Source organism: Symphodus melops (assembly GCF_947650265.1).
Source record: "Symphodus melops genome assembly, chromosome: 4".
NCBI lineage: Eukaryota > Metazoa > Chordata > Actinopteri > Labriformes > Labridae > Symphodus > Symphodus melops.
The window spans coordinates 13,335,264-13,350,032 of NC_136694.1; positions in this window are offsets into that span (position 1 = coordinate 13,335,264).

Genomic DNA, 14,769 nt, shown 5'->3' on the forward strand with positions numbered 1-14,769 from the left:
CAGAACCTGTCCAAAGGAAGTAGCGCTCTGCTTCAAACACTTAAACAGGATTAACTCAAGGTCAAAGACAGAAGTTGACAAAACTGGGGCAACATCAACTTGAATTGTACAGATTCTGGGGCAGGTTTCAAGTCACAGCCAGTCAATAACGTTTCATCTGTCATCTTCTATCGCTCAAAAAAGATCTCAGGAGATCTAAATTTGCCACATGCTTCAAAAGTGTTGAGCGCTGATGATGTTTCGTTGAAAAACAAAGAGCTATAAATCTTTGTGGATATCTGCCACTCTATCAAAATAGGGCTGACACCTTTTCTTTTTTGTGACACAAAAACAAGACACATTGTAAATCGCTGTGAAGTGTGTCGCTAGTGGGTTAAGACGGATTTGCTGAGCCCTTATCTTACCTTTGAAAACAGCTCTGATTAAGACAGAGATTTATGATGGCTTGGATAAACAACCTGAGGTATTATGGAATGAGGAGTGGTGTAAACAAGCATTTGAACAAAAAGTGCAAAACATCACAAGGTCTCTGATTCTGCAGAGAGTTGAGGAATCAACTGGGCCCTGAAAATCATATCCTTGTATTTGATAAAGAAGTTGTCTCTTGATCACACTGAGACAGGCAAAAAAAAAAGAATCAAAAGTATTTTTGATCAATTTTATCAAAAGCTTTCATTTCTTCTATTGAGACTCTGTAACTATTTTAGGGTCATGTTTTAATGAGGAGACGGTTAGACAGTGTTGATCACACATTAATTGTTAGTGCTCATCTTTGAAGTAGAACATCTGCATATAGCTGTGCTCTCCATAAACTAGGCCCGTTGTGCCTTTAGATCACACGCTCACTGCTAATTGTCACGTGCTCTAGATTATTCAAAAGTTTTATTAACTGCATGTGGTGATGATGATATCCAAGTCTGCATTCCTCCATATATTGTATATTCAGGACAGAAGAAGAGTTCTCCTGTTGACATTTTATATCTTTTAAACTTTCTATGTTAGAGCCCCTGGACAGGGGAAACGTCTGACAGAGGAAACAATGCTAGTAAAAACAGTTGCATTTTTTTTCAATCCATTCTAAAAACACACTTCTATAAATAAAAAAATAAATAAAACAGGTTTTTATTTCAATCATAATTCAGTGTCATCTACTTCAGTTTACTGAACTGAACAGTTTACTGAAGTAGAGGACACTGACAGTTCAGGATCTCTGACAGTTGTGTTATTTTAGTTGTACTTGCTTGAATCATGAGTTGCTTTATTTCTCTTATTGTTGTGCTGTTTTCATTGTACATGAGAGCTTTTTTTAAAAGTCCAACACAAATAAAGTTCATGATTGTATGATGACATATATAAATGTCATTAGACATTAAGGTTACATTGATGGTCATGGTCACAATGAGGACTCTCTCCATCTTTACCCTTCCAAAAAACATTTCTTCTCTTTTATACTATTGTTTGTCTTTCTATGCCCAGCCTTTCATCCCATGATTAGTCCCTCCCTCTATACATCCCTTCACCTTAATCCTAACACACAATGTTTCTCTTCTTTGTCCCACATCACTCCTCCCTTTTCCCTACCTTACCCTTTCCTTCCCTAAAACTCTTGCCATGCCGCTTGCATCTGTTTTGTGAATTCCCAGGGGCCATGAGGGGCCAGAAGGGTCCATGAATAAGTCATTAACACTGGCCCCCCAGACTCTGTGATCATCGCCAACCTGTTCAAAAACATGGTTCCCCGCCACCTTTCCTGCTCCCTCAGCACCCCTCTCTCCGCATCCATAAGCAATGAAATGTAAATAAATAAAGCATTAGGGACCCATGTGTGAGTGTGTGTTTGTGTGTGAGTCTCCCTCAGTTTTTTTGACATTCAATGGAGACAACAAATGGAGTTGACATGGAGATGCTATTAGAGTAAGGAGATAACCAGCCATCATTTTCGAGATTCTAGAGATTTTTTTTTCTATTTAACAATATTGATAAGGGAAGACTAATTGATAACTTTAATTTTTTCTTTAACTGTGCTTTTGTGTACACTCACCAATGTTGTTTCCTCCTGCCTAGATCCTTGTGTTTGTTGTATTTACTGTTGTATGTACTTCGCTTTGGACAGAAGAGTCTACTGAATAAATTGTAGATGACTGTGGCTCAGTTGGTAGAGTTGTCATCTCTCAACCGGAATATCGAGAGGTTCGATCCCCAGCTTCTGCGAGCAACATGTCCAATGTGTCCTAGGGCAAGACTTAACCCTTAATTACCCCTGCTGTATCAGAGGAATGGGATTAGTTGCTTGATGGTAAATATACATAGCAATCAGCCATCAGTGTGTGAATGGGTCTGAATGGGTAGGTGTGACATGCGGTTTAACAAGCATTATGAGTAGTCAGAAGACTAGAAAAGCCCTACACAAGCTCAAGTCCATTTACCATTTAGACTTCTACTGCCAACCCATTATTTTAAACATTTACATTTAGGCTTTTAATGCCTTCACTGAGAGGACAGTGGACAAAGTAGAAAAACCAGGGATGGGTTGGGATGGGATGAGTGGGGAATGACATGCGGGAAAGGAGTTGAGGGTCCGTGTCAAATATGGGCCATCTGTTTGCTGAACGATAGTTTCTGGTCATGGTTTGCACATCATAGTGCACATGTGCCAACCGCATAGCTTTTTACAGTTGCTCCTGTTCATTTTCTTTCTTTTTTGTATTTATGGTATAGTTCTGCTTATTCTACTGATGCTTAAGATTCAACATTATGTCTCGTGTCCACCTAACATTTTTTTCTCTTGCCAGTGTCTTTTATCAGTTGTTTTCAATAGGTAGAAAGCGTCTGCAGCGGTCATCTGAATGAAAAGCGCAGTGCCCAGTATCTTTTGAACAAGTGTTCTGTCGTGTTTGTGCGGTTGCTCTAAGCACTCAAGTTGAAACTCTTTTAACTTTTCAGGAAGGGAAAAGGGACAAAAAACAATCTCAAATATCAGACATGCACAGAGTTGTGTAGGTCATATTGCGCTGTGGTCAACAAGCTGTTGTCATAGAGACAGGATGAACGTGCAGTGCGTTTCTTCTCAGCGCTCAGACGCTTGATGCAAACACTCCCAAGTGCACAGACAGCTCTTTACTGCCCAGAAAAAACACCATTGGTGGAGATGGGGATTCACTTAAGTATACAACATACAGTCGTTGTGCATTGTTTGGAATTTTTCTTTCATCTTTTTTGTTCGTCTTTTCCCCCAAAACTATAATAATATAAGACAATTCATTTTCCCTTTATTTTTAGTCTTCTCTAGCATATGGCTCTAAACCTTCCTGTGTCGTTTATCTCGATCCCCACACGACCTCACCTCTGTGTCTCATACAGTCTGATGTTACTCAATGTTTTTTGTCTCCTCATTCACATCTGTCTGTTAAAAAATGTAACTCCTGTATTATGAAACATAGACAAGTGGGAAGTTGCAGAACAGCATACACTGTTGTGGAGAGTGAATAATGACAGCACTTACCCACTTGCAACAACCCTCCTTTTTGCACTTTTCCCTCACACACAGACTCACACATACACATGGAATGGAGCTTGTGGTGAATCGTAGATGATGTCTTTGACATTTAAAGTAGAAGTATAGTTCTTTTCAATTCTCCAATCTAGTCTTTTGTGTCCTTTTCAACACATCACAGCAAACTGCATTTAAAAAGGGCATTCACATGTCAGCTAAGATGAAAAAGTATCTTTCACTTAATTTCTGGCTCTAGCTTTTTGTTTCAAGTGCTCTAAACAAAAGAAGCATCCATGTAATTACAAAAATACGTCTTTACAAAGTCTTTCAGAAATAATTATTTTGCAAGTATACTGAAATCTCAATTAAACATTCCATGTCTAACTCAGAGTAGCAAAGTGTTCCTTATCTCATCATACTGACCAATGTTGAGGGAATTACTAAGAACATGTGACTTTAGTTCATTTAAAGACTCAACAAGCCTACTTTGCAACTCCTTAGTCCCGAATGGCAGCAGAAGATAACAGTTTGAATCTCTGAAATGTTACAGCTTCATTACCCAGAAATGATGTAATAAGATGTCGTTTAACTCTCAGTACTAAATTACCTCATGTTTTAGTGTTTGATAAGGCAAGATTATGTGAAAAATAGCCCATGGCAGCATTTTCAGCTGTTGGTTAAGTAGACCTTCTGCAGATTTAGCACTAAAAGTTTTGACTAATGATTTGGCAACTGATGAGAGAGATTCCTCATCAGTGAAGGAGTGGATCCTTAGTGAAGTCCCTATAAACTGTCATAGAAAGCATGTAATAGCAGAGTAAACAGAGTAGAATTTCAACCTACATCAAGCTTAGCTCCCGGTGCCACAGTCTAATCTGTGGAAATGTACATGTTTAACGCTTATTCATTCCGTTGTATTTGTATGTACGCGTTTTATTTGTAATTATTAGTTGAGCCAGACAAGGCAGAGGCTTGATTCAGTGCTCACTAACAGATAAGTGAAGGAAAAGTGCCCTACTCGCAACAACTGAGGTTGGATTCAATAAGGAGGAAGTGAACGCCAAGGGAAATTATAGCGGTGATGATGCTCAGATCACTCAGAACATTTCTCTTGCTTTAAACATTATGGCTCTGCTATTTTTACTGACAGTAGTAGGGTTTTATTTTTTTTATGATTGTTAGGAATACTTATAGTTTTAACTTGGACAAATTGCATACGATTATTAGTTTGCTTAAATTGTTTTAGTTATAATTAGTTTTTAACCTTCAAGTGGATTTTCCTGTACAGTGGACACATTCTCTGCTGGTAGTGGAAATGGAACCTCAGAATTGTGACATGTTCACCTCAGCCCACAAACTTCACGCCAAACACAGGGGGCGGGAAAGAGGATTTCTGCACAAAGAGTGAGTGACAAATGTGGCTGTTTATGTTCAGACATCTCAACCCAAAAATTTCAGCAATTTTGTGAATAGGGCTTTTGAGACAACCGAGCTGCAGCCTAAAGGGTTCCTTCAGGATACATTCCGTCCGTGTATGGGGAATGGATCTTTGCAGCTGTGTTCATACAGGACACACGAGGCGGATAGCAGGAGGACAGTAGGGGGTTAAAGGGAGGGGAAGCAGGTGGGGCAGACGGGGTGGAGGAGGAGACGTCTGCCAGGAGGGCTGGCTTGGCTCTACATCGAATGTAACAGAAGGAAGAAAGAAAGTCTCTATGGCACTCCTCATTTCTCTCATTTATCCGTCTCTGCCTTTTCCTCCCGCCTGTTTTCACACCACATCTGGACGCACTCTTATCCTTTTTTTTTCTTTTTAACACCACTGTTGGATTCCTTACATGCCAATCTTTCTCTTTCCTGTCCAGACGTTATATGTCTTCTTGCCTTTCATCCCTCTCTTTCATTCCTTTCATAGCTCTGTATCTCTCCTCGCCACCTTCTCTCCACTTCTGCTTCTTTGTGTGTGTTTTAACCGTCTCCTCGATGCTCCATCTTTTCACAGGGAGAGAGCTTGGCATGCGATCTGTGCCAGTGAAGGCTAGTTTGTGCCACCCTACCGAGAGAGTGGGTGTCAAACACAGACACTGGCACAGCTTGCCAGGGAGATGGCACCACACTGAAGCCAATGGCTGCAGAGAAACATGAATATATGTCTGCTGCCGCCCACTCATCTAGGACCTGATCCCTCTGGCTCACTGCAATCTAAGGGAATATCTCTATTTTAAATCAAAAACCTTAACATCTTAATTCTCTATTCATTACTGCCACAAGTACACAGACGAGGCTGGTCTGGATCATGTGTTTGTTATGACAGTATATAAACATTATTATAGGTATTAGTTTCTCTGGTACACCTTTGTGTTAAGAAGATCCTCTCCATTATTTACAGTAGAGATAAGACTGCATGACTAAATAACCTAACATCAAATATAACTCATTAGCTGTTGTATTATTTATGTTATTACTCAACAAATAATTTATTAAGTTACTTGTCATATTACTTTTGTTATTACATTTATTTCACTCAAATTTATTGACTTTAAGCCTCCTTTAATCCATATTTTTTCTTCAGAGTTCAACAAGAAAAGGAGCTGGAGGACAGAGCAGATGAAATGAAAAATAGACATGTGTTTCCTAAACAGCCACGATACAATTTGAGATATTACACACCATCAACAGCTAAAAGTTATAGCCTCTGTATACCAGCAAGAAGCCATTTCTGTAACTTAAAACTTAGGAAGAGATGCATGTATACATTGACACAAGGTATACACAGTTTCCTTTTTGAAAAAGAATGTGTCATGATTAAATTAAGTACTACAGTTCATTGTTTAAACTACATACATAGGTCATGTTAATCACATCAAGTGAAATTCAAAACAAAAGATGTGAAATGTGATGTTTGCTTTCACTGTCATGGAGTTATTCCTGTTTGTTAAACCAACCCATTGGCTTGACTTTATCACCCTTAAATGTACATCACTTTGGTTCCCCCTGTTCTACTGTCAATATTATTACAGCTACAAGAGGTTGCCAGCTACTACATATGTAACTTGGAGATTGGGCAGACATCACAAACATGAATGGAAAACAGGTATCATTTTATTGACAACATTATTGAGACTCCCTAACTATAGGAGTTTTTATCGATACTTTAACTGACTTGGTGGAAATTCAAGTCAGCTATACATTTAAAACAAACTATTGCATTAATTGAGTGACTGTTTCTGAACAGAATTATTATTCTCTAGCCATCAATAAACATGTCTTAACATGTTTTTATATAGCTAAAGAAAGAAACACATTTCTTCCTCAAGCAGCAACTTTGTATCAGATTCTCGTCTCAACCTGAAATGTCCTTGTCTACACATTATAATGACGTTTTATTTATTTTAACCTAGTTGCCATTTTTATTGATCTGACCTTGAACACATTATAATATACCATATTTCACCTGGATCAGTTAGCTAACAATTTTTTATCTTGCAGATTAAGACATGATTTTCACTATTTTTTATACTGACAACTTTCGGGTGCACTTACCTGCTGTTTTTAAAGGTGGAAGAATGTTATCTTTTGCCATGAGGAAATCTGGGCAAACGTTACACGTCGTCAATGCTCTTTTAAACTCAACTAATGTGTTTATCATCAACAGAGGATAAGTCCCTAAACTGTTAAGTGTATTGTAGTAGTTTTTAAGGATGCTTTCCATGTATAAATGTTTAGACCATGTTAAATTGATTATGGTATAGAAACATTTGCTCCATTTGGACTTTCTAACAGCTGTCATTCATTTTAAATGAGAAAGCTGCAAACTTCCCGGAGCCAATTTATGTTGGTATTTTCATGTGATAAATTTCAGTTAAACTTTGCGTTAATTCATCTCCACCTGCTCTGCTCCACCTGTGTGCATTATTGCAGTGCATAGAGACCGTATTTTATCAAAGTTTGTGTTTTGATTATATTTTTTGCTTTTTTGTATAAATCAACCAACGCTCTCACACTTAAAGAAAACAACTGCAGAAAACACTATAGGTAACTCAAAGTAAAAACTACATTTATTAGTTTCCTTGTTAGCAGAAAAAAAGAATCACAAAATGTTTGAAACATTTAGCACTGAGGCAAAGCGTTAAATCTCAGGGTTGTGGTTCAGGAGTTTGTCTGACAACAAACAATAAAACGAGGAGAAAACTTTGAAAAACATGGAAAAGATGGTGCAAAAGAGGTGTGAAAGATGAAAATACAGACTCTGTGAATAGAGGAGAGATTTCACATGCAAAACGGGTGACAACGAGTTAAAACATTCAGCAACACAATAACAGAAAAAGTGAGATAAGAGGAGAGTGATGTATCCAAGTCAAAGGGACTTGAGGCAGCAGGTAATGCTGATACACATCTGTGGATAGGTGTGAAATGGGATTAATAGTACCATCAACACATTTAGAATAACATGAAGTAGATGGAAGTTTGTGAATTAACAACTTTTTAGGTCTAAAAGAGGTCATCAAAGGGTCAAAAACCCATTTGAAGCGGTCAGACAAATGTGTAAGATGGGAGTTGAAATCAGAAAAAGGAAGAAATAAAGCCACCTCTTTAAGCACAGCAACAACAATAATTTAGATGATGGCCATTTTTTATTACATCCGTATTGAGAAGTTTAATTGAATCAGTGGTCAAAGATAAATGCACCAGAACCATCATGAACACAGAATGGACGGCTTCTTTTAGTATTGTAATTTCCATCCATGAATGCTGGGTATTTCCATGACACAAACACATACAAGACCCCCCCCCCCCCCCCCCACACACACACACACACACACACACACGCACAAACATTAAGCTGAACCCCTCCTGACCCCACCGTCCCATGTGGAAGCACCCCAAGATCAGCAGCAAGGACCGTGGGGTGGTGAATGGCCCAAACCAGTGTGACGACCCCGCTCTGACAGAGTGTCAATACAAAGCAATTTACAAGCGCATGAAAAATCGACCCTCGATAACAGGCAATTTCTCTGCTCTGCTGCCTCAAGAGGGGTGACCTGCGTCAAAAAAGTAAGGGAGGGGTGGAGAAGGAAGGGGGGAGACAAAAGAGGAGGAGGAAGAGGATAAGGAGAAGAAAAGTGATCATGGTCCAGTGGATGTGATTAAGGCCTTCTGTGCTCTAGGAAGAGAGGAAAGGGGAGGCCTAATTAAGGGGGGGTAAGGGAATTGGTGTTGCCGATTGTAATAGTGTTATGAGAAGCACAGAAACCACTGGAATGGATGCGATAGTTGGATTTAGAAAAGTATAAACTAGGAAAAAAATATATCAAGGCCTGAGAAGAGGAGAAGATAATAAAGAGAAGGACAAGACAAGAAGAAAACAAGGGGAAAAAAGACTAAGAAGAAGAGGAAATCTCAAAACAAGGGCACTCAAAAAGAGGATAAATAAGAGAGGGAAAGAGAATCCGAGTGGGGAAGAGTTGTGGCTGTTTTTGATGAAATGTGTACCGTGTGTGTGTGTTTTTCTGTGGACTGGAGGCCACAGGTGAGGACAGAGATAATGACCTCATTCCTCTTCTCTTTTGCAGGACACTTCTCTTCCACACCACTCTATTCATCAAGCCCTATCTATCTCTCCTCCCCTCAGTCCTCTCCCTTTTCCTAATTCTCCCTCGCCTCTGTATAGAGAAGCCAGAGGTCACACCTTCATCCAAACAGACGAGAACACACACAAAGGGAGAAATAAAGCAGCATCCCTGTGGAATGTGTGGTTTCCTGCTTGTCACAAGAAAGCATTTTAGAAACCCATATGACGCATGTTGACAGATGTCACTGACTTAAATAGGAGAAAGATTTGATTAAAGAACACTTCACGATGATTTCACCTGCATTGGCAGATGTATACAGTGGTATACAGCTCAGCGAGAGGAGAGGTTGTGTCAAAATTAACCACCATCAGACTAAATGAAGGTTTGGGAGTAGGAAATAAGACTTTTTAAACTCTTCCAAGTTTCTATTTAAAATGAAATGAACGAGGTTCTTTAGAAGACTAGCTGCTGCATAATCAAATGTAGCTTTCTTTCTTTGATTCTTTTTTACCTTGACAGACTTTCTGATTGGTTTTCAACATTGGAACTCAGATTGTTACTCTTGCCTCGTTTCAGTTTTTTTTTAATAAGAATTTAAGTAATGAAGAAGAAGTTAATACCTTTGTCTTCATTTCCAAAACTAGCTGTGATTCTTGGCTTTTATAAATAGCAAACCTCCCTCTTTACAATTAAAGAGAAAAAGGAAGAAAAATAGCACTCTCTGAATTTACCTTTTTTTGTCCTAATTGAAGTGGCAGGGATTCATAAACCGATCCACTCAGAGAGAATATTTTCAGAGAAGATGAATGAGTGGATATAGAAAACTTAAGTAATAGGCTACCCTTGCCTTTGATGAATTTCAGCCTGAAGTTGATGCCTGATCCTGCAAAGTTTAATACCTTAGTTTAGCTTAAATAGGATCAGGTATGAGATCATCTTTAAATGTTAGCACCTAACTTTAGATCCCTTTGGTCTCTGTGCATGTTTTTCTTTTCTTCTGACTTCTTATGGTTATTTCTACCAATGCTAAAACACTTTGATGGGTCACATTACATGACCTAGTTCAATCCTGATGGTGTTGAGGTGAATCTGCATGTCTTCAGTGTGGATGTTTGTTCTTCTATGTCCATGCTTGCATTGAAACCAGTGTATGTCTGCCTGATTTCTTACCTGTAGCTAACGCACGTGTTGCATAGTGTGTTTAAAAAAGAACAAATATTTGCCCCCCCCCCACCTTAAATTTTGAAGTGACTGAGAGCTAAACTCTGAAAACATAAACAAACTACTTTTTCACTTTCCTGTATCATTATTTTATCACAGGATAATCTGAGTGACTGTGCTTGGTATGGGTGATGTTATTCCTGCTGAAGTCAGCTTGGTCAATAGAGGGCGCTCCACAAGACTGATCATCAATAGCTGATGCCAGAAGGGCAGAAGTAGTCAGTACGTGATGAGTTACAGTGTGCACACAACGGAGAGATCTGTAACTGTTTCATAATGCATCTATAACACCAAGCACCAAGGATGGGCGTGGCTTCATTCTTTAACCTGTTAACACATGGCCTGGCATAACCACCACAGACAGATGGTAAGCCCTCATATTGATCATTTTTGTAAATACCAAACATGAAACAATTGCTTTAACAAAAGACACAGAAAGAGCTTTCCCAGCAACAGTTTGGAGACGTTATGCTGCTGTGAAAAAGAGACTGTTTTCTTTCTGCACTTCACAGATGTCTCTGCACAGACACAATCGATTACTGATAGCCTCAGTACCTGTCTCAGAATCTAGGACCAAAGTAGCACAAATAAGGATACAGTTAATCCACTTGAGAATGTGAAATCTCAAATGAAATTCAAAACCAGGCTTCTTCTATGGAAATGGTTTGCGTACATTAATTCTCATATGCCATGAATGTGCTGTGAAAAGCTATTTTTGATCTGCTTACTTCCAAAGAAATTAGATGTTGGTTGTAAATTTAAAATTACAGTAAAATGGATATTTACACAGATTGTTTGCAAACCAAAATGTTTCACATTATTTGTACACAAAGCTTGAGTTTCTTGTCTCAAGCTTAACCAATATGTTTGGTTTTTAATATCTTGCTTGAATTTGGGGCTTCTTTGCAGTATTGTGGGCAGCTAGCTATGACAGTTAATGTAATTAAAACTGTGTTTTGAAAACAATTAGGTGCAAAACATCTTGCAGTATTTTGTCAGTAAAGAACAGTGACCTTCTGGCCATCTGGGCAGTTTTCTCAAGTGTTTTCCTCACACAAAGTCAGAAAATGTTGCCTATAGTTTCTATAATTATAAGCTTCGAGTCTTGATGGGATAGAAAAGCTTACTCAAGTTTCCTGCCCAACTGTCTTGTTTTTCACCACCTGAACAAAGACCCCCTGCATGACACACCTGCGGTATCCACATAAAAGCTTCTCTGTCTTTATATATTCAGCATGTGGGAGTGCAGCACGGAAAGAGAGAAACTATATTGTTTCCTTAGCACATCATCTCTGCTCGCTCAGATCTAACAAGACAAAGGGAAGTGGGAAGGAAGGCACTCGAGCTAATAATGCGCAGAGCCTTTTTCTGAGCACAAACTCTGTGAATCTTTTGAAAACAGATCTGTACTGGAGTAAAATAATACTGCAGATCAAAACTCAAGTGAGAATAAAAATGCATTTTTAAGGTGCCTCTCACAGGGAATGATGTATTCGAATTATTTTAATATAAAACCAGAAATGTCTCAGATACATAAGTAGAAAACTAAATCCATGTTTTAAACTGGGTGCTGCTTTTCTGAATATGTAACTGCACTGCAACATAAATTATGTGCAAGCAGAGTACAATCCCCTGTTATTACACAAGCTATTTTGTTCAATCATTTAAGAAACTGGCGACTTGTGTATATTGAATGTAAGCCTGTAACGCAACTTGTTCTCTTTCTCTATTGTCTGCAGCGCTCGCCAAGAGCCCACCACCCCATCCCTCCTCATTCAATAGTAATTCTCTCTTTTTCTCTGCGACTCTTTTCCTGCTCCCTACATACTCATCTTTGCGCTTGTCACTTTCCCTTCATGTCAATTACCATCTCCCCTTCGTTTTTTTTCCTCTTCTGCTGGCACTTCTTGCCCTCTCTAATACCTTCTTCATTTGTATCTCATCCTTCCTCAACTCTTCTTCAATTGCCTTCGCCCCCTTATTTTTTTCCATTTAACTCCATGTTCGCTGTATGCAAAGGTTTTTTTATGTTCATCTTTGTCTCTCTCTTTTATATGCACACATTTTTTTCTCCTCATTCACATCATTTCTGTCAATCATTTCTTTAACCTACGTCTCGCTCCTTGTTACGTTTTCCCTTGATGTCTCTGGTTGTACATTCTCTCTCTCCCTCTCAAACCTCACAATTTTTTTTCTGCTATGATATGAGGTGTTCCTTCCTTCTACAACTTCTTGCTGTCCTCCTCCTCCTCTTTGGCTTCATCCCACATGTTCCTCTTCTTCTCCAATATGTAGCTTCTTCTTCTATATTCGTCCCTGCAATGAGTGAGTGACCTCAATCTGTCTCTTTGCATTACAGCCCCTCCCTTCTGCGACTCAAGAACACCTTTGAACACCAATAGTGTGTCTGCCACCTTTTCCTCTTGTGTCCTCATTTATGTGTGTGTGTGTGTGTGTGTGTGTGTGTGTGTGTGTGTGTGTGTGTGTGTGTGTGTGTGTGTGTGTGTGTGTGTATGTGTGTGTGTGTGTGTGTGTGTGTGTGTGTATCTGTGCGTGTATGTAACTGAACTTGGATTGATACTGAAGGTGGTCTTTGTGTGTCTGGTTTAAGTTATCTGGACTTGGGGCTGTGCCTTAAATGTATTTGTTTGTTGGAGGCGATGGGTGTGTGGGTTAGCGTGTGTGTGTGTGCACACTGTTTGTACAGTATGGTGGTCTTTGTGCCAAGAAGGGACTCTTAAATCTATTTAGCTGAATGTATCCCCTCTTCCAGAAAGAAACTTCAGATTATCTCACAGTACCAGTCTCTTGAACATGCATGTATATGATCTTGAATGTGTGTTTGTGCGTATAAGCCTTTGATATTACAGTGTCTGGTATGTTGTCTGTAATTGTCTGTGCCTTATTACCATCCATCACAGTACTGTTATTTCTCAAGTGTTCTTTACTCCCTTTAGTCACAAACTTGTTCTCTCATTTACTGGAAGAAAACAGAGCAGAAAAACATGTTTTGAATGCATTCTGACAAGTGTCTTTATCATTTTTTAAATTGAACAAACACATACATAACAAACTTTCTAGAAAGAGTTTGCGTGGGGTGCTGCAGGAGCTGGAAGAACGTCATATCTGCCAAGCAGGAAAACAATCAAGGCAGATAGTTGTCAAAGAGTGCGACACAAGCAAAACACTGAGGTCCCACACTGGGAAAATGAAAAACATTGCAGTGACACAAACATGGTATTCTCTGCAAACCTACTTTTACCTTTTTTCCACACTTCTTTGATGAAAGTTTTATAAAGGCAACTTCGTTTTTCAAAATGCATCCACACAAACTTTTCTAGTAAATGTCTTACAGCTGGCAGACTAATGGATGCATTCAGATGAAGTGTAGTCATGACATTGCTGTCAGAATGCTAAGAATAAACAGAAAAGACAATTAAGCACACATGGAGGAGAGTAAGAATGATAGTCTAATCTGTTTAGATGATTACATGGCCTCTCTAAACTACTGAGCCATTTGATCAATCACAAGGCATGCCCTGTTTATCAATTAACTTAACTGATAAACAATACAATTTTAAGATAAATTGTATTGTGGCTAGCTTGGGTACAATTGGCATTGTTTCCATAGGACTGTATCTGACACGTAATCGGGTTGACAGGAGCAAGAAGACCAGCAGCAGAATGTAAAGAGCAAAAGTCTATTAGTAGCCAAGGAGATTGATAGAGCAAGCGAACGAAGGACTATTGTGCATATTGAATTTTGCCATGTGAAACAGCAATAACTTGATTGGTTAATTTCAAGTAACATGCATCATGTAATCCAGTAATTTAATCCAGTAAGTAAGGTTTGAGGGGAGAAATTGATTCACGTTATTAATTTGTATGATTCTTAATCAATTCAAAACATCCAAAAATCATCATTAGTAGATGTTCACCATCAGCCAGTGTGGGTTTGCCACCACTGCTGGCATTATCTTCCATTCACCCTCTCCACCTTCCCTGATGCAGCACAAGGTGTGTTGATCTGGCTTGGTTCACGCTACTAACGTAAGCTATAAATTTATGTAGCACAATGTGGTAACACAATGATCACATCGTCTGGAAGAAAATACTGCTTTACAAAACAGTTTACATTAAATTCCTTTCTGATAAATTTCTATGAATTTCTTGGCATCGGCTTGACAAGGAGTCCAAATCAGATCCGAAGAACACTAGGGCAGCCATATTGTAGGTGGAACAGAACTAGAGAAGTAAAACCCAACCAAGGAACTACCTGGCTAACAAAAGGGAGAAACGTCTCACTGTATATGAACTCCAAAAGGAGAGAAAATATAAAAGGAATTGAATGCAAAGACTTTTCTTTGCAGATATGACTAATGACTATTTGACTATTACCGGTATTTAATTACATCTGTGGGTGTTGTAAGCGTAGGCTTGATAAGAATGTCACTTGAGCAATAAGTGTTTTTTATTTATAAT